Below are 16,906 nucleotides of genomic sequence, written 5' to 3'. Positions count from 1 at the left end.
CAACCAAGGATCCCTCTTTGTCCGGGTTCGGCACCGAAACATGTTCGGCATAGGGATCCTAACCTTCGCAAAATGCACCGATCTACCCACATGTCACAGGGACATCTTCACAAGAGTGCCGCCCGGCCATGTAGCATAACGGAAGCCAAAAGGAACACATTGGCTGGGAATCTGCTTGGAAGCCAGCTGTGCTCACCACTATGTTACCAACGCTTGTGGACATCCTCTCACAGAAGTGTAGAAAATGAAAGCTTTCAAGCAAGGAGTTTCTTTGTGTGGGGGGCGAAAAACAAAAATGTCAAGTATGGATCCCATCTTTTTCCGACGTTGAGGTTGGATAAATCGTTCGACGGCACAAGCTCACCAAAAAACAACAGAGGTGGATAATTTCACTCTGCAGTGGTGGAGTTCTCATCTTCTGTCAGCCAGTGTTCACTGTAATGAGCTCCCCCGGTTTGAATGTCATTGCAAGGGTTGACTGGATGCAGCTCGTGAAAGGGCAAGCTGACATTTTGTGGAGTAAAAGCTGGGCTGTGTGTAAGAATGAATGGCGTGCTTTGTTTGCTGCAAAACATGCCAATCACGTTCTCCTGTGTGATGCACTGTTCAAGTTACTGCTGATGACCAGTGCAAGACTGAGAAAGAAGCAAGGAGTATTAATGAAGAAAAAGCTGTCCAAGCCCAGTTTTCAGCCCTCCTCTTGCTGTCTGCCAAGGTCTTTAGTGGCAGCGCTGCAGACAATGCTGCTAGGACCGGATTACGTGGCTGATCTGCGTGGGGCAGGAGCGGGCACCTTAGCTCCGCAGCTCCTCGTTAGTATAGTGGACAGTATCTCCGCCTGTCACGCGGAAGACCGGGGTTCGATTCCCCGACGGGGAGGCCCTTGTCTGCCTTTTACTTTTCGGTTGGTTGCCTTTAACAAGCGCGTCATCGGCCGACGTGACGTATACAGCAGCCAAAGGAAAATGCGTTGGCCGGGAATCGAACCCGGGTCAACTGCTTGGAAGGCAGCTATGCTCACCACTATACCACCAACGCTTGCGGGCAGCTTTTGCCAGAAGCACTCAAAAAGGACTGCCTTCAACCAAGGATCCCTCTTTGTCCGGGTTCGGCACCGAAACATGTTCGGCATAGGGATCCTAACCTTCGCAAAATGCACCGATCTACCCACATGTCACAGGGACATCTTCACAAGAGTGCCGCCCGGCCATGTAGCATAACGGAAGCCAAAAGGAACACATTGGCTGGGAATCTGCTTGGAAGCCAGCTGTGCTCACCACTATGTTACCAACGCTTGTGGACATCCTCTCACAGAAGTGTAGAAAATGAAAGCTTTCAAGCAAGGAGTTTCTTTGTGTGGGGGGCGAAAAACAAAAATGTCAAGTATGGATCCCATCTTTTTCCGACGTTGAGGTTGGATAAATCGTTCGACGGCACAAGCTCACCAAAAAACAACAGAGGTGGATAATTTCACTCTGCAGTGGTGGAGTTCTCATCTTCTGTCAGCCAGTGTTCACTGTAATGAGCTCCCCCGGTTTGAATGTCATTGCAAGGGTTGACTGGATGCAGCTCGTGAAAGGGCAAGCTGACATTTTGTGGAGTAAAAGCTGGGCTGTGTGTAAGAATGAATGGCGTGCTTTGTTTGCTGCAAAACATGCCAATCACGTTCTCCTGTGTGATGCACTGTTCAAGTTACTGCTGATGACCAGTGCAAGACTGAGAAAGAAGCAAGGAGTATTAATGAAGAAAAAGCTGTCCAAGCCCAGTTTTCAGCCCTCCTCTTGCTGTCTGCCAAGGTCTTTAGTGGCAGCGCTGCAGACAATGCTGCTAGGACCGGATTACGTGGCTGATCTGCGTGGGGCAGGAGCGGGCACCTTAGCTCCGCAGCTCCTCGTTAGTATAGTGGACAGTATCTCCGCCTGTCACGCGGAAGACCGGGGTTCGATTCCCCGACGGGGAGGCCCTTGTCTGCCTTTTACTTTTCGGTTGGTTGCCTTTAACAAGCGCGTCATCGGCCGACGTGACGTATACAGCAGCCAAAGGAAAATGCGTTGGCCGGGAATCGAACCCGGGTCAACTGCTTGGAAGGCAGCTATGCTCACCACTATACCACCAACGCTTGCGGGCAGCTTTTGCCAGAAGCACTCAAAAAGGACTGCCTTCAACCAAGGATCCCTCTTTGTCCGGGTTCGGCACCGAAACATGTTCGGCATAGGGATCCTAACCTTCGCAAAATGCACCGATCTACCCACATGTCACAGGGACATCTTCACAAGAGTGCCGCCCGGCCATGTAGCATAACGGAAGCCAAAAGGAACACATTGGCTGGGAATCTGCTTGGAAGCCAGCTGTGCTCACCACTATGTTACCAACGCTTGTGGACATCCTCTCACAGAAGTGTAGAAAATGAAAGCTTTCAAGCAAGGAGTTTCTTTGTGTGGGGGGCGAAAAACAAAAATGTCAAGTATGGATCCCATCTTTTTCCGACGTTGAGGTTGGATAAATCGTTCGACGGCACAAGCTCACCAAAAAACAACAGAGGTGGATAATTTCACTCTGCAGTGGTGGAGTTCTCATCTTCTGTCAGCCAGTGTTCACTGTAATGAGCTCCCCCGGTTTGAATGTCATTGCAAGGGTTGACTGGATGCAGCTCGTGAAAGGGCAAGCTGACATTTTGTGGAGTAAAAGCTGGGCTGTGTGTAAGAATGAATGGCGTGCTTTGTTTGCTGCAAAACATGCCAATCACGTTCTCCTGTGTGATGCACTGTTCAAGTTACTGCTGATGACCAGTGCAAGACTGAGAAAGAAGCAAGGAGTATTAATGAAGAAAAAGCTGTCCAAGCCCAGTTTTCAGCCCTCCTCTTGCTGTCTGCCAAGGTCTTTAGTGGCAGCGCTGCAGACAATGCTGCTAGGACCGGATTACGTGGCTGATCTGCGTGGGGCAGGAGCGGGCACCTTAGCTCCGCAGCTCCTCGTTAGTATAGTGGACAGTATCTCCGCCTGTCACGCGGAAGACCGGGGTTCGATTCCCCGACGGGGAGGCCCTTGTCTGCCTTTTACTTTTCGGTTGGTTGCCTTTAACAAGCGCGTCATCGGCCGACGTGACGTATACAGCAGCCAAAGGAAAATGCGTTGGCCGGGAATCGAACCCGGGTCAACTGCTTGGAAGGCAGCTATGCTCACCACTATACCACCAACGCTTGCGGGCAGCTTTTGCCAGAAGCACTCAAAAAGGACTGCCTTCAACCAAGGATCCCTCTTTGTCCGGGTTCGGCACCGAAACATGTTCGGCATAGGGATCCTAACCTTCGCAAAATGCACCGATCTACCCACATGTCACAGGGACATCTTCACAAGAGTGCCGCCCGGCCATGTAGCATAACGGAAGCCAAAAGGAACACATTGGCTGGGAATCTGCTTGGAAGCCAGCTGTGCTCACCACTATGTTACCAACGCTTGTGGACATCCTCTCACAGAAGTGTAGAAAATGAAAGCTTTCAAGCAAGGAGTTTCTTTGTGTGGGGGGCGAAAAACAAAAATGTCAAGTATGGATCCCATCTTTTTCCGACGTTGAGGTTGGATAAATCGTTCGACGGCACAAGCTCACCAAAAAACAACAGAGGTGGATAATTTCACTCTGCAGTGGTGGAGTTCTCATCTTCTGTCAGCCAGTGTTCACTGTAATGAGCTCCCCCGGTTTGAATGTCATTGCAAGGGTTGACTGGATGCAGCTCGTGAAAGGGCAAGCTGACATTTTGTGGAGTAAAAGCTGGGCTGTGTGTAAGAATGAATGGCGTGCTTTGTTTGCTGCAAAACATGCCAATCACGTTCTCCTGTGTGATGCACTGTTCAAGTTACTGCTGATGACCAGTGCAAGACTGAGAAAGAAGCAAGGAGTATTAATGAAGAAAAAGCTGTCCAAGCCCAGTTTTCAGCCCTCCTCTTGCTGTCTGCCAAGGTCTTTAGTGGCAGCGCTGCAGACAATGCTGCTAGGACCGGATTACGTGGCTGATCTGCGTGGGGCAGGAGCGGGCACCTTAGCTCCGCAGCTCCTCGTTAGTATAGTGGACAGTATCTCCGCCTGTCACGCGGAAGACCGGGGTTCGATTCCCCGACGGGGAGGCCCTTGTCTGCCTTTTACTTTTCGGTTGGTTGCCTTTAACAAGCGCGTCATCGGCCGACGTGACGTATACAGCAGCCAAAGGAAAATGCGTTGGCCGGGAATCGAACCCGGGTCAACTGCTTGGAAGGCAGCTATGCTCACCACTATACCACCAACGCTTGCGGGCAGCTTTTGCCAGAAGCACTCAAAAAGGACTGCCTTCAACCAAGGATCCCTCTTTGTCCGGGTTCGGCACCGAAACATGTTCGGCATAGGGATCCTAACCTTCGCAAAATGCACCGATCTACCCACATGTCACAGGGACATCTTCACAAGAGTGCCGCCCGGCCATGTAGCATAACGGAAGCCAAAAGGAACACATTGGCTGGGAATCTGCTTGGAAGCCAGCTGTGCTCACCACTATGTTACCAACGCTTGTGGACATCCTCTCACAGAAGTGTAGAAAATGAAAGCTTTCAAGCAAGGAGTTTCTTTGTGTGGGGGGCGAAAAACAAAAATGTCAAGTATGGATCCCATCTTTTTCCGACGTTGAGGTTGGATAAATCGTTCGACGGCACAAGCTCACCAAAAAACAACAGAGGTGGATAATTTCACTCTGCAGTGGTGGAGTTCTCATCTTCTGTCAGCCAGTGTTCACTGTAATGAGCTCCCCCGGTTTGAATGTCATTGCAAGGGTTGACTGGATGCAGCTCGTGAAAGGGCAAGCTGACATTTTGTGGAGTAAAAGCTGGGCTGTGTGTAAGAATGAATGGCGTGCTTTGTTTGCTGCAAAACATGCCAATCACGTTCTCCTGTGTGATGCACTGTTCAAGTTACTGCTGATGACCAGTGCAAGACTGAGAAAGAAGCAAGGAGTATTAATGAAGAAAAAGCTGTCCAAGCCCAGTTTTCAGCCCTCCTCTTGCTGTCTGCCAAGGTCTTTAGTGGCAGCGCTGCAGACAATGCTGCTAGGACCGGATTACGTGGCTGATCTGCGTGGGGCAGGAGCGGGCACCTTAGCTCCGCAGCTCCTCGTTAGTATAGTGGACAGTATCTCCGCCTGTCACGCGGAAGACCGGGGTTCGATTCCCCGACGGGGAGGCACTTGTCTGCCTTTTACTTTTCGGTTGGTTGCCTTTAACAAGCGCGTCATCGGCCGACGTGACGTATACAGCAGCCAAAGGAAAATGCGTTGGCCGGGAATCGAACCCGGGTCAACTGCTTGGAAGGCAGCTATGCTCACCACTATACCACCAACGCTTGCGGGCAGCTTTTGCCAGAAGCACTCAAAAAGGACTGCCTTCAACCAAGGATCCCTCTTTGTCCGGGTTCGGCACCGAAACATGTTCGGCATAGGGATCCTAACCTTCGCAAAATGCACCGATCTACCCACATGTCACAGGGACATCTTCACAAGAGTGCCGCCCGGCCATGTAGCATAACGGAAGCCAAAAGGAACACATTGGCTGGGAATCTGCTTGGAAGCCAGCTGTGCTCACCACTATGTTACCAACGCTTGTGGACATCCTCTCACAGAAGTGTAGAAAATGAAAGCTTTCAAGCAAGGAGTTTCTTTGTGTGGGGGGCGAAAAACAAAAATGTCAAGTATGGATCCCATCTTTTTCCGACGTTGAGGTTGGATAAATCGTTCGACGGCACAAGCTCACCAAAAAACAACAGAGGTGGATAATTTCACTCTGCAGTGGTGGAGTTCTCATCTTCTGTCAGCCGGTGTTCACTGTAATGAGCTCCCCCGGTTTGAATGTCATTGCAAGGGTTGACTGGATGCAGCTCGTGAAAGGGCAAGCTGACATTTTGTGGAGTAAAAGCTGGGCTGTGTGTAAGAATGAATGGCGTGCTTTGTTTGCTGCAAAACATGCCAATCACGTTCTCCTGTGTGATGCACTGTTCAAGTTACTGCTGATGACCAGTGCAAGACTGAGAAAGAAGCAAGGAGTATTAATGAAGAAAAAGCTGTCCAAGCCCAGTTTTCAGCCCTCCTCTTGCTGTCTGCCAAGGTCTTTAGTGGCAGCGCTGCAGACAATGCTGCTAGGACCGGATTACGTGGCTGATCTGCGTGTGGCAGGAGCGGGCACCTTAGCTCCGCAGCTCCTCGTTAGTATAGTGGACAGTATCTCCGCCTGTCACGCGGAAGACCGGGGTTCGATTCCCCGACGGGGAGGCCCTTGTCTGCCTTTTACTTTTCGGTTGGTTGCCTTTAACAAGCGTGTCATCGGCCGACGTGACGTATACAGCAGCCAAAAGAAAATGCGTTGGCCGGGAATCGAACCCGGGTCAACTGCTTGGAAGGCAGCTATGCTCACCACTATACCACCAACGCTTGCGGGCAGCTTTTGCCAGAAGCACTCAAAAAGGACTGCCTTCAACCAAGGATCCCTCTTTGTCCGGGTTCGGCACCGAAACATGTTCGGCATAGGGATCCTAACCTTCGCAAAATGCACCGATCTACCCACATGTCACAGGGACATCTTCACAAGAGTGCCGCCCGGCCATGTAGCATAACGGAAGCCAAAAGGAACACATTGGCTGGGAATCTGCTTGGAAGCCAGCTGTGCTCACCACTATGTTACCAACGGTTGTGGACATCCTCTCACAGAAGTGTAGAAAATGAAAGCTTTCAAGCAAGGAGTTTCTTTGTGTGGGGGGCGAAAAACAAAAATGTCAAGTATGGATCCCATCTTTTTCCGACGTTGAGGTTGGATAAATCGTTCGACGGCACAAGCTCACCAAAAAACAACAGAGGTGGATAATTTCACTCTGCAGTGGTGGAGTTCTCATCTTCTGTCAGCCAGTGTTCACTGTAATGAGCTCCCCCGGTTTGAATGTCATTGCAAGGGTTGACTGGATGCAGCTCGTGAAAGGGCAAGCTGACATTTTGTGGAGTAAAAGCTGGGCTGTGTGTAAGAATGAATGGCGTGCTTTGTTTGCTGCAAAACATGCCAATCACATTCTCCTGTGTGATGCACTGTTCAAGTTACTGCTGATGACCAGTGCAAGACTGAGAAAGAAGCAAGGAGTATTAATGAAGAAAAAGCTGTCCAAGCCCAGTTTTCAGCCCTCCTCTTGCTGTCTGCCAAGGTCTTTAGTGGCAGCGCTGCAGACAATGCTGCTAGGACCGGATTACGTGGCTGATCTGCGTGGGGCAGGAGCGGGCACCTTAGCTCCGCAGCTCCTCGTTAGTATAGTGGACAGTATCTCCGCCTGTCACGCGGAAGACCGGGGTTCGATTCCCCGACGGGGAGGCCCTTGTCTGCCTTTTACTTTTCGGTTGGTTGCCTTTAACAAGCGCGTCATCGGCCGACGTGACGTATACAGCAGCCAAAGGAAAATGCGTTGGCCGGGAATCGAACCCGGGTCAACTGCTTGGAAGGCAGCTATGCTCACCACTATACCACCAACGCTTGCGGGCAGCTTTTGCCAGAAGCACTCAAAAAGGACTGCCTTCAACCAAGGATCCCTCTTTGTCCGGGTTCGGCACCGAAACATGTTCGGCATAGGGATCCTAACCTTCGCAAAATGCACCGATCTACCCACATGTCACAGGGACATCTTCACAAGAGTGCCGCCCGGCCATGTAGCATAACGGAAGCCAAAAGGAACACATTGGCTGGGAATCTGCTTGGAAGCCAGCTGTGCTCACCACTATGTTACCAACGCTTGTGGACATCCTCTCACAGAAGTGTAGAAAATGAAAGCTTTCAAGCAAGGAGTTTCTTTGTGTGGGGGGCGAAAAACAAAAATGTCAAGTATGGATCCCATCTTTTTCCGACGTTGAGGTTGGATAAATCGTTCGACGGCACAAGCTCACCAAAAAACAACAGAGGTGGATAATTTCACTCTGCAGTGGTGGAGTTCTCATCTTCTGTCAGCCAGTGTTCACTGTAATGAGCTCCCCCGGTTTGAATGTCATTGCAAGGGTTGACTGGATGCAGCTCGTGAAAGGGCAAGCTGACATTTTGTGGAGTAAAAGCTGGGCTGTGTGTAAGAATGAATGGCGTGCTTTGTTTGCTGCAAAACATGCCAATCACGTTCTCCTGTGTGATGCACTGTTCAAGTTACTGCTGATGACCAGTGCAAGACTGAGAAAGAAGCAAGGAGTATTAATGAAGAAAAAGCTGTCCAAGCCCAGTTTTCAGCCCTCCTCTTGCTGTCTGCCAAGGTCTTTAGTGGCAGCGCTGCAGACAATGCTGCTAGGACCGGATTACGTGGCTGATCTGCGTGGGGCAGGAGCGGGCACCTTAGCTCCGCAGCTCCTCGTTAGTATAGTGGACAGTATCTCCGCCTGTCACGCGGAAGACCGGGGTTCGATTCCCCGACGGGGAGGCCCTTGTCTGCCTTTTACTTTTCGGTTGGTTGCCTTTAACAAGCGCGTCATCGGCCGACGTGACGTATACAGCAGCCAAAGGAAAATGCGTTGGCCGGGAATCGAACCCGGGTCAACTGCTTGGAAGGCAGCTATGCTCACCACTATACCACCAACGCTTGCGGGCAGCTTTTGCCAGAAGCACTCAAAAAGGACTGCCTTCAACCAAGGATCCCTCTTTGTCCGGGTTCGGCACCGAAACATGTTCGGCATAGGGATCCTAACCTTCGCAAAATGCACCGATCTACCCACATGTCACAGGGACATCTTCACAAGAGTGCCGCCCGGCCATGTAGCATAACGGAAGCCAAAAGGAACACATTGGCTGGGAATCTGCTTGGAAGCCAGCTGTGCTCACCACTATGTTACCAACGCTTGTGGACATCCTCTCACAGAAGTGTAGAAAATGAAAGCTTTCAAGCAAGGAGTTTCTTTGTGTGGGGGGCGAAAAACAAAAATGTCAAGTATGGATCCCATCTTTTTCCGACGTTGAGGTTGGATAAATCGTTCGACGGCACAAGCTCACCAAAAAACAACAGAGGTGGATAATTTCACTCTGCAGTGGTGGAGTTCTCATCTTCTGTCAGCCAGTGTTCACTGTAATGAGCTCCCCCGGTTTGAATGTCATTGCAAGGGTTGACTGGATGCAGCTCGTGAAAGGGCAAGCTGACATTTTGTGGAGTAAAAGCTGGGCTGTGTGTAAGAATGAATGGCGTGCTTTGTTTGCTGCAAAACATGCCAATCACGTTCTCCTGTGTGATGCACTGTTCAAGTTACTGCTGATGACCAGTGCAAGACTGAGAAAGAAGCAAGGAGTATTAATGAAGAAAAAGCTGTCCAAGCCCAGTTTTCAGCCCTCCTCTTGCTGTCTGCCAAGGTCTTTAGTGGCAGCGCTGCAGACAATGCTGCTAGGACCGGATTACGTGGCTGATCTGCGTGTGGCAGGAGCGGGCACCTTAGCTCCGCAGCTCCTCGTTAGTATAGTGGACAGTATCTCCGCCTGTCACGCGGAAGACCGGGGTTCGATTCCCCGACGGGGAGGCCCTTGTCTGCCTTTTACTTTTCGGTTGGTTGCCTTTAACAAGCGCGTCATCGGCCGACGTGACGTATACAGCAGCCAAAGGAAAATGCGTTGGCCGGGAATCGAACCCGGGTCAACTGCTTGGAAGGCAGCTATGCTCACCACTATACCACCAACGCTTGCGGGCAGCTTTTGCCAGAAGCACTCAAAAAGGACTGCCTTCAACCAAGGATCCCTCTTTGTCCGGGTTCGGCACCGAAACATGTTCGGCATAGGGATCCTAACCTTCGCAAAATGCACCGATCTACCCACATGTCACAGGGACATCTTCACAAGAGTGCCGCCCGGCCATGTAGCATAACGGAAGCCAAAAGGAACACATTGGCTGGGAATCTGCTTGGAAGCCAGCTGTGCTCACCACTATGTTACCAACGCTTGTGGACATCCTCTCACAGAAGTGTAGAAAATGAAAGCTTTCAAGCAAGGAGTTTCTTTGTGTGGGGGGCGAAAAACAAAAATGTCAAGTATGGATCCCATCTTTTTCCGACGTTGAGGTTGGATAAATCGTTCGACGGCACAAGCTCACCAAAAAACAACAGAGGTGGATAATTTCACTCTGCAGTGGTGGAGTTCTCATCTTCTGTCAGCCAGTGTTCACTGTAATGAGCTCCCCCGGTTTGAATGTCATTGCAAGGGTTGACTGGATGCAGCTCGTGAAAGGGCAAGCTGACATTTTGTGGAGTAAAAGCTGGGCTGTGTGTAAGAATGAATGGCGTGCTTTGTTTGCTGCAAAACATGCCAATCACGTTCTCCTGTGTGATGCACTGTTCAAGTTACTGCTGATGACCAGTGCAAGACTGAGAAAGAAGCAAGGAGTATTAATGAAGAAAAAGCTGTCCAAGCCCAGTTTTCAGCCCTCCTCTTGCTGTCTGCCAAGGTCTTTAGTGGCAGCGCTGCAGACAATGCTGCTAGGACCGGATTACGTGGCTGATCTGCGTGGGGCAGGAGCGGGCACCTTAGCTCCGCAGCTCCTCGTTAGTATAGTGGACAGTATCTCCGCCTGTCACGCGGAAGACCGGGGTTCGATTCCCCGACGGGGAGGCCCTTGTCTGCCTTTTACTTTTCGGTTGGTTGCCTTTAACAAGCGCGTCATCGGCCGACGTGACGTATACAGCAGCCAAAGGAAAATGCGTTGGCCGGGAATCGAACCCGGGTCAACTGCTTGGAAGGCAGCTATGCTCACCACTATACCACCAACGCTTGCGGGCAGCTTTTGCCAGAAGCACTCAAAAAGGACTGCCTTCAACCAAGGATCCCTCTTTGTCCGGGTTCGGCACCGAAACATGTTCGGCATAGGGATCCTAACCTTCGCAAAATGCACCGATCTACCCACATGTCACAGGGACATCTTCACAAGAGTGCCGCCCGGCCATGTAGCATAACGGAAGCCAAAAGGAACACATTGGCTGGGAATCTGCTTGGAAGCCAGCTGTGCTCACCACTATGTTACCAACGCTTGTGGACATCCTCTCACAGAAGTGTAGAAAATGAAAGCTTTCAAGCAAGGAGTTTCTTTGTGTGGGGGGCGAAAAACAAAAATGTCAAGTATGGATCCCATCTTTTTCCGACGTTGAGGTTGGATAAATCGTTCGACGGCACAAGCTCACCAAAAAACAACAGAGGTGGATAATTTCACTCTGCAGTGGTGGAGTTCTCATCTTCTGTCAGCCAGTGTTCACTGTAATGAGCTCCCCCGGTTTGAATGTCATTGCAAGGGTTGACTGGATGCAGCTCGTGAAAGGGCAAGCTGACATTTTGTGGAGTAAAAGCTGGGCTGTGTGTAAGAATGAATGGCGTGCTTTGTTTGCTGCAAAACATGCTAATCACGTTCTCCTGTGTGATGCACTGTTCAAGTTACTGCTGATGACCAGTGCAAGACTGAGAAAGAAGCAAGGAGTATTAATGAAGAAAAAGCTGTCCAAGCCCAGTTTTCAGCCCTCCTCTTGCTGTCTGCCAAGGTCTTTAGTGGCAGCGCTGCAGACAATGCTGCTAGGACCGGATTACGTGGCTGATCTGCGTGTGGCAGGAGCGGGCACCTTAGCTCCGCAGCTCCTCGTTAGTATAGTGGACAGTATCTCCGCCTGTCACGCGGAAGACCGGGGTTCGATTCCCCGACGGGGAAGCCCTTGTCTGCCTTTTACTTTTCGGTTGGTTGCCTTTAACAAGCGCGTCATCGGCCGACGTGACGTATACAGCAGCCAAAGGAAAATGCGTTGGCCGGGAATCGAACCCGGGTCAACTGCTTGGAAGGCAGCTATGCTCACCACTATACCACCAACGCTTGCGGGCAGCTTTTGCCAGAAGCACTCAAAAAGGACTGCCTTCAACCAAGGATCCCTCTTTGTCCGGGTTCGGCACCGAAACATGTTCGGCATAGGGATCCTAACCTTCGCAAAATGCACCGATCTACCCACATGTCACAGGGACATCTTCACAAGAGTGCCGCCCGGCCATGTAGCATAACGGAAGCCAAAAGGAACACATTGGCTGGGAATCTGCTTGGAAGCCAGCTGTGCTCACCACTATGTTACCAACGCTTGTGGACATCCTCTCACAGAAGTGTAGAAAATGAAAGCTTTCAAGCAAGGAGTTTCTTTGTGTGGGGGGCGAAAAACAAAAATGTCAAGTATGGATCCCATCTTTTTCCGACGTTGAGGTTGGATAAATCGTTCGACGGCACAAGCTCACCAAAAAACAACAGAGGTGGATAATTTCACTCTGCAGTGGTGGAGTTCTCATCTTCTGTCAGCCAGTGTTCACTGTAATGAGCTCCCCCGGTTTGAATGTCATTGCAAGGGTTGACTGGATGCAGCTCGTGAAAGGGCAAGCTGACATTTTGTGGAGTAAAAGCTGGGCTGTGTGTAAGAATGAATGGCGTGCTTTGTTTGCTGCAAAACATGCTAATCACGTTCTCCTGTGTGATGCACTGTTCAAGTTACTGCTGATGACCAGTGCAAGACTGAGAAAGAAGCAAGGAGTATTAATGAAGAAAAAGCTGTCCAAGCCCAGTTTTCAGCCCTCCTCTTGCTGTCTGCCAAGGTCTTTAGTGGCAGCGCTGCAGACAATGCTGCTAGGACCGGATTACGTGGCTGATCTGCGTGTGGCAGGAGCGGGCACCTTAGCTCCGCAGCTCCTCGTTAGTATAGTGGACAGTATCTCCGCCTGTCACGCGGAAGACCGGGGATCGATTCCCCGACGGGGAGGCCCTTGTCTGCCTTTTACTTTTCGGTTGGTTGCCTTTAACAAGCGCGTCATCGGCCGACGTGACGTATACAGCAGCCAAAGGAAAATGCGTTGGCCGGGAATCGAACCCGGGTCAACTGCTTGGAAGGCAGCTATGCTCACCACTATACCACCAACGCTTGCGGGCAGCTTTTGCCAGAAGCACTCAAAAAGGACTGCCTTCAACCAAGGATCCCTCTTTGTCCGGGTTCGGCACCGAAACATGTTCGGCATAGGGATCCTAACCTTCGCAAAATGCACCGATCTACCCACATGTCACAGGGACATCTTCACAAGAGTGCCGCCCGGCCATGTAGCATAACGGAAGCCAAAAGGAACACATTGGCTGGGAATCTGCTTGGAAGCCAGCTGTGCTCACCACTATGTTACCAACGCTTGTGGACATCCTCTCACAGAAGTGTAGAAAATGAAAGCTTTCAAGCAAGGAGTTTCTTTGTGTGGGGGGCGAAAAACAAAAATGTCAAGTATGGATCCCATCTTTTTCCGACGTTGAGGTTGGATAAATCGTTCGACGGCACAAGCTCACCAAAAAACAACAGAGGTGGATAATTTCACTCTGCAGTGGTGGAGTTCTCATCTTCTGTCAGCCAGTGTTCACTGTAATGAGCTCCTCCGGTTTGAATGTCATTGCAAGGGTTGACTGGATGCAGCTCGTGAAAGGGCAAGCTGACATTTTGTGGAGTAAAAGCTGGGCTGTGTGTAAGAATGAATGGCGTGCTTTGTTTGCTGCAAAACATGCTAATCACGTTCTCCTGTGTGATGCACTGTTCAAGTTACTGCTGATGACCAGTGCAAGACTGAGAAAGAAGCAAGGAGTATTAATGAAGAAAAAGCTGTCCAAGCCCAGTTTTCAGCCCTCCTCTTGCTGTCTGCCAAGGTCTTTAGTGGCAGCGCTGCAGACAATGCTGCTAGGACCGGATTACGTGGCTGATCTGCGTGGGGCAGGAGCGGGCACCTTAGCTCCGCAGCTCCTCGTTAGTATAGTGGACAGTATCTCCGCCTGTCACGCGGAAGACCGGGGTTCGATTCCCCGACGGGGAGGCCCTTGTCTGCCTTTTACTTTTCGGTTGGTTGCCTTTAACAAGCGCGTCATCGGCCGACGTGACGTATACAGCAGCCAAAGGAAAATGCGTTGGCCGGGAATCGAACCCGGGTCAACTGCTTGGAAGGCAGCTATGCTCACCACTATACCACCAACGTTTGCGGGCAGCTTTTGCCAGAAGCACTCAAAAAGGACTGCCTTCAACCAAGGATCCCTCTTTGTCCGGGTTCGGCACCGAAACATGTTCGGCATAGGGATCCTAACCTTCGCAAAATGCACCGATCTACCCACATGTCACAGGGACATCTTCACAAGAGTGCCGCCCGGCCATGTAGCATAACGGAAGCCAAAAGGAACACATTGGCTGGGAATCTGCTTGGAAGCCAGCTGTGCTCACCACTATGTTACCAACGCTTGTGGACATCCTCTCACAGAAGTGTAGAAAATGAAAGCTTTCAAGCAAGGAGTTTCTTTGTGTGGGGGGCGAAAAACAAAAATGTCAAGTATGGATCCCATCTTTTTCCGACGTTGAGGTTGGATAAATCGTTCGACGGCACAAGCTCACCAAAAAACAACAGAGGTGGATAATTTCACTCTGCAGTGGTGGAGTTCTCATCTTCTGTCAGCCAGTGTTCACTGTAATGAGCTCCCCCGGTTTGAATGTCATTGCAAGGGTTGACTGGATGCAGCTCGTGAAAGGGCAAGCTGACATTTTGTGGAGTAAAAGCTGGGCTGTGTGTAAGAATGAATGGCGTGCTTTGTTTGCTGCAAAACATGCTAATCACGTTCTCCTGTGTGATGCACTGTTCAAGTTACTGCTGATGACCAGTGCAAGACTGAGAAAGAAGCAAGGAGTATTAATGAAGAAAAAGCTGTCCAAGCCCAGTTTTCAGCCCTCCTCTTGCTGTCTGCCAAGGTCTTTAGTGGCAGCGCTGCAGACAATGCTGCTAGGACCGGATTACGTGGCTGATCTGCGTGTGGCAGGAGCGGGCACCTTAGCTCCGCAGCTCCTCGTTAGTATAGTGGACAGTATCTCCGCCTGTCACGCGGAAGACCGGGGTTCGATTCCCCGACGGGGAAGCCCTTGTCTGCCTTTTACTTTTCGGTTGGTTGCCTTTAACAAGCGCGTCATCGGCCGACGTGACGTATACAGCAGCCAAAGGAAAATGCGTTGGCCGGGAATCGAACCCGGGTCAACTGCTTGGAAGGCAGCTATGCTCACCACTATACCACCAACGCTTGCGGGCAGCTTTTGCCAGAAGCACTCAAAAAGGACTGCCTTCAACCAAGGATCCCTCTTTGTCCGGGTTCGGCACCGAAACATGTTCGGCATAGGGATCCTAACCTTCGCAAAATGCACCGATCTACCCACATGTCACAGGGACATCTTCACAAGAGTGCCGCCCGGCCATGTAGCATAACGGAAGCCAAAAGGAACACATTGGCTGGGAATCTGCTTGGAAGCCAGCTGTGCTCACCACTATGTTACCAACGCTTGTGGACATCCTCTCACAGAAGTGTAGAAAATGAAAGCTTTCAAGCAAGGAGTTTCTTTGTGTGGGGGGCGAAAAACAAAAATGTCAAGTATGGATCCCATCTTTTTCCGACGTTGAGGTTGGATAAATCGTTCGACGGCACAAGCTCACCAAAAAACAACAGAGGTGGATAATTTCACTCTGCAGTGGTGGAGTTCTCATCTTCTGTCAGCCAGTGTTCACTGTAATGAGCTCCCCCGGTTTGAATGTCATTGCAAGGGTTGACTGGATGCAGCTCGTGAAAGGGCAAGCTGACATTTTGTGGAGTAAAAGCTGGGCTGTGTGTAAGAATGAATGGCGTGCTTTGTTTGCTGCAAAACATGCTAATCACGTTCTCCTGTGTGATGCACTGTTCAAGTTACTGCTGATGACCAGTGCAAGACTGAGAAAGAAGCAAGGAGTATTAATGAAGAAAAAGCTGTCCAAGCCCAGTTTTCAGCCCTCCTCTTGCTGTCTGCCAAGGTCTTTAGTGGCAGCGCTGCAGACAATGCTGCTAGGACCGGATTACGTGGCTGATCTGCGTGTGGCAGGAGCGGGCACCTTAGCTCCGCAGCTCCTCGTTAGTATAGTGGACAGTATCTCCGCCTGTCACGCGGAAGACCGGGGATCGATTCCCCGACGGGGAGGCCCTTGTCTGCCTTTTACTTTTCGGTTGGTTGCCTTTAACAAGCGCGTCATCGGCCGACGTGACGTATACAGCAGCCAAAGGAAAATGCGTTGGCCGGGAATCGAACCCGGGTCAACTGCTTGGAAGGCAGCTATGCTCACCACTATACCACCAACGCTTGCGGGCAGCTTTTGCCAGAAGCACTCAAAAAGGACTGCCTTCAACCAAGGATCCCTCTTTGTCCGGGTTCGGCACCGAAACATGTTCGGCATAGGGATCCTAACCTTCGCAAAATGCACCGATCTACCCACATGTCACAGGGACATCTTCACAAGAGTGCCGCCCGGCCATGTAGCATAACGGAAGCCAAAAGGAACACATTGGCTGGGAATCTGCTTGGAAGCCAGCTGTGCTCACCACTATGTTACCAACGCTTGTGGACATCCTCTCACAGAAGTGTAGAAAATGAAAGCTTTCAAGCAAGGAGTTTCTTTGTGTGGGGGGCGAAAAACAAAAATGTCAAGTATGGATCCCATCTTTTTCCGACGTTGAGGTTGGATAAATCGTTCGACGGCACAAGCTCACCAAAAAACAACAGAGGTGGATAATTTCACTCTGCAGTGGTGGAGTTCTCATCTTCTGTCAGCCAGTGTTCACTGTAATGAGCTCCTCCGGTTTGAATGTCATTGCAAGGGTTGACTGGATGCAGCTCGTGAAAGGGCAAGCTGACATTTTGTGGAGTAAAAGCTGGGCTGTGTGTAAGAATGAATGGCGTGCTTTGTTTGCTGCAAAACATGCTAATCACGTTCTCCTGTGTGATGCACTGTTCAAGTTACTGCTGATGACCAGTGCAAGACTGAGAAAGAAGCAAGGAGTATTAATGAAGAAAAAGCTGTCCAAGCCCAGTTTTCA

General features: G+C 50.6%; 27 non-coding genes across 27 annotated transcripts; 13 read left to right on the top strand and 14 right to left on the bottom strand.

Annotated features, from left to right (window-relative positions):
* The first annotated feature begins 807 nt into the window (after positions 1 to 807).
* On the top strand, positions 808 to 879 carry trnad-guc (transfer RNA aspartic acid (anticodon GUC)). Its single transcript has one exon. It is a non-coding gene; the product is annotated as a tRNA-Asp (tRNA).
* An 87-nt stretch (positions 880 to 966) lies between these two features.
* Positions 967 to 1,038, bottom strand: trnag-ucc (transfer RNA glycine (anticodon UCC)). Its single transcript has one exon. It is a non-coding gene; the product is annotated as a tRNA-Gly (tRNA).
* An 850-nt stretch (positions 1,039 to 1,888) lies between these two features.
* trnad-guc (transfer RNA aspartic acid (anticodon GUC)) lies at positions 1,889 to 1,960 on the top strand. The gene has a single exon. It is a non-coding gene; the product is annotated as a tRNA-Asp (tRNA).
* Positions 1,961 to 2,047: 87 nt separating this feature from the next.
* Positions 2,048 to 2,119, bottom strand: trnag-ucc (transfer RNA glycine (anticodon UCC)). Its single transcript has one exon. It is a non-coding gene; the product is annotated as a tRNA-Gly (tRNA).
* Positions 2,120 to 2,969: 850 nt separating this feature from the next.
* On the top strand, positions 2,970 to 3,041 carry trnad-guc (transfer RNA aspartic acid (anticodon GUC)). Its single transcript has one exon. It is a non-coding gene; the product is annotated as a tRNA-Asp (tRNA).
* An 87-nt stretch (positions 3,042 to 3,128) lies between these two features.
* On the bottom strand, positions 3,129 to 3,200 carry trnag-ucc (transfer RNA glycine (anticodon UCC)). Its single transcript has one exon. It is a non-coding gene; the product is annotated as a tRNA-Gly (tRNA).
* An 850-nt stretch (positions 3,201 to 4,050) lies between these two features.
* trnad-guc (transfer RNA aspartic acid (anticodon GUC)) lies at positions 4,051 to 4,122 on the top strand. The gene has a single exon. It is a non-coding gene; the product is annotated as a tRNA-Asp (tRNA).
* Positions 4,123 to 4,209: 87 nt separating this feature from the next.
* On the bottom strand, positions 4,210 to 4,281 carry trnag-ucc (transfer RNA glycine (anticodon UCC)). Its single transcript has one exon. It is a non-coding gene; the product is annotated as a tRNA-Gly (tRNA).
* An 850-nt stretch (positions 4,282 to 5,131) lies between these two features.
* Positions 5,132 to 5,203, top strand: trnad-guc (transfer RNA aspartic acid (anticodon GUC)). Its single transcript has one exon. It is a non-coding gene; the product is annotated as a tRNA-Asp (tRNA).
* An 87-nt stretch (positions 5,204 to 5,290) lies between these two features.
* On the bottom strand, positions 5,291 to 5,362 carry trnag-ucc (transfer RNA glycine (anticodon UCC)). Its single transcript has one exon. It is a non-coding gene; the product is annotated as a tRNA-Gly (tRNA).
* An 850-nt stretch (positions 5,363 to 6,212) lies between these two features.
* trnad-guc (transfer RNA aspartic acid (anticodon GUC)) lies at positions 6,213 to 6,284 on the top strand. Its single transcript has one exon. It is a non-coding gene; the product is annotated as a tRNA-Asp (tRNA).
* An 87-nt stretch (positions 6,285 to 6,371) lies between these two features.
* Positions 6,372 to 6,443, bottom strand: trnag-ucc (transfer RNA glycine (anticodon UCC)). The gene has a single exon. It is a non-coding gene; the product is annotated as a tRNA-Gly (tRNA).
* Positions 6,444 to 7,293: 850 nt separating this feature from the next.
* On the top strand, positions 7,294 to 7,365 carry trnad-guc (transfer RNA aspartic acid (anticodon GUC)). Its single transcript has one exon. It is a non-coding gene; the product is annotated as a tRNA-Asp (tRNA).
* Positions 7,366 to 7,452: 87 nt separating this feature from the next.
* Positions 7,453 to 7,524, bottom strand: trnag-ucc (transfer RNA glycine (anticodon UCC)). The gene has a single exon. It is a non-coding gene; the product is annotated as a tRNA-Gly (tRNA).
* An 850-nt stretch (positions 7,525 to 8,374) lies between these two features.
* trnad-guc (transfer RNA aspartic acid (anticodon GUC)) lies at positions 8,375 to 8,446 on the top strand. Its single transcript has one exon. It is a non-coding gene; the product is annotated as a tRNA-Asp (tRNA).
* Positions 8,447 to 8,533: 87 nt separating this feature from the next.
* Positions 8,534 to 8,605, bottom strand: trnag-ucc (transfer RNA glycine (anticodon UCC)). Its single transcript has one exon. It is a non-coding gene; the product is annotated as a tRNA-Gly (tRNA).
* Positions 8,606 to 9,455: 850 nt separating this feature from the next.
* On the top strand, positions 9,456 to 9,527 carry trnad-guc (transfer RNA aspartic acid (anticodon GUC)). The gene has a single exon. It is a non-coding gene; the product is annotated as a tRNA-Asp (tRNA).
* Positions 9,528 to 9,614: 87 nt separating this feature from the next.
* trnag-ucc (transfer RNA glycine (anticodon UCC)) lies at positions 9,615 to 9,686 on the bottom strand. The gene has a single exon. It is a non-coding gene; the product is annotated as a tRNA-Gly (tRNA).
* An 850-nt stretch (positions 9,687 to 10,536) lies between these two features.
* Positions 10,537 to 10,608, top strand: trnad-guc (transfer RNA aspartic acid (anticodon GUC)). The gene has a single exon. It is a non-coding gene; the product is annotated as a tRNA-Asp (tRNA).
* An 87-nt stretch (positions 10,609 to 10,695) lies between these two features.
* Positions 10,696 to 10,767, bottom strand: trnag-ucc (transfer RNA glycine (anticodon UCC)). The gene has a single exon. It is a non-coding gene; the product is annotated as a tRNA-Gly (tRNA).
* An 850-nt stretch (positions 10,768 to 11,617) lies between these two features.
* trnad-guc (transfer RNA aspartic acid (anticodon GUC)) lies at positions 11,618 to 11,689 on the top strand. The gene has a single exon. It is a non-coding gene; the product is annotated as a tRNA-Asp (tRNA).
* An 87-nt stretch (positions 11,690 to 11,776) lies between these two features.
* trnag-ucc (transfer RNA glycine (anticodon UCC)) lies at positions 11,777 to 11,848 on the bottom strand. Its single transcript has one exon. It is a non-coding gene; the product is annotated as a tRNA-Gly (tRNA).
* A 1,009-nt stretch (positions 11,849 to 12,857) lies between these two features.
* On the bottom strand, positions 12,858 to 12,929 carry trnag-ucc (transfer RNA glycine (anticodon UCC)). Its single transcript has one exon. It is a non-coding gene; the product is annotated as a tRNA-Gly (tRNA).
* Positions 12,930 to 13,779: 850 nt separating this feature from the next.
* On the top strand, positions 13,780 to 13,851 carry trnad-guc (transfer RNA aspartic acid (anticodon GUC)). The gene has a single exon. It is a non-coding gene; the product is annotated as a tRNA-Asp (tRNA).
* Positions 13,852 to 14,860: 1,009 nt separating this feature from the next.
* Positions 14,861 to 14,932, top strand: trnad-guc (transfer RNA aspartic acid (anticodon GUC)). Its single transcript has one exon. It is a non-coding gene; the product is annotated as a tRNA-Asp (tRNA).
* An 87-nt stretch (positions 14,933 to 15,019) lies between these two features.
* Positions 15,020 to 15,091, bottom strand: trnag-ucc (transfer RNA glycine (anticodon UCC)). Its single transcript has one exon. It is a non-coding gene; the product is annotated as a tRNA-Gly (tRNA).
* Positions 15,092 to 16,100: 1,009 nt separating this feature from the next.
* On the bottom strand, positions 16,101 to 16,172 carry trnag-ucc (transfer RNA glycine (anticodon UCC)). Its single transcript has one exon. It is a non-coding gene; the product is annotated as a tRNA-Gly (tRNA).
* Between the last annotated feature and the right edge of the window lie 734 nt (positions 16,173 to 16,906).

The sequence above is a fragment of the Danio rerio genome, chromosome 4 (genome assembly GCF_052040795.2).
Source record: "Danio rerio strain M-AB ecotype USA chromosome 4, GRCz13ab, whole genome shotgun sequence".
Taxonomy (NCBI): Eukaryota; Metazoa; Chordata; class Actinopteri; order Cypriniformes; family Danionidae; genus Danio; species Danio rerio.
This window is presented reverse-complemented; position numbering and strand designations above follow the sequence as displayed.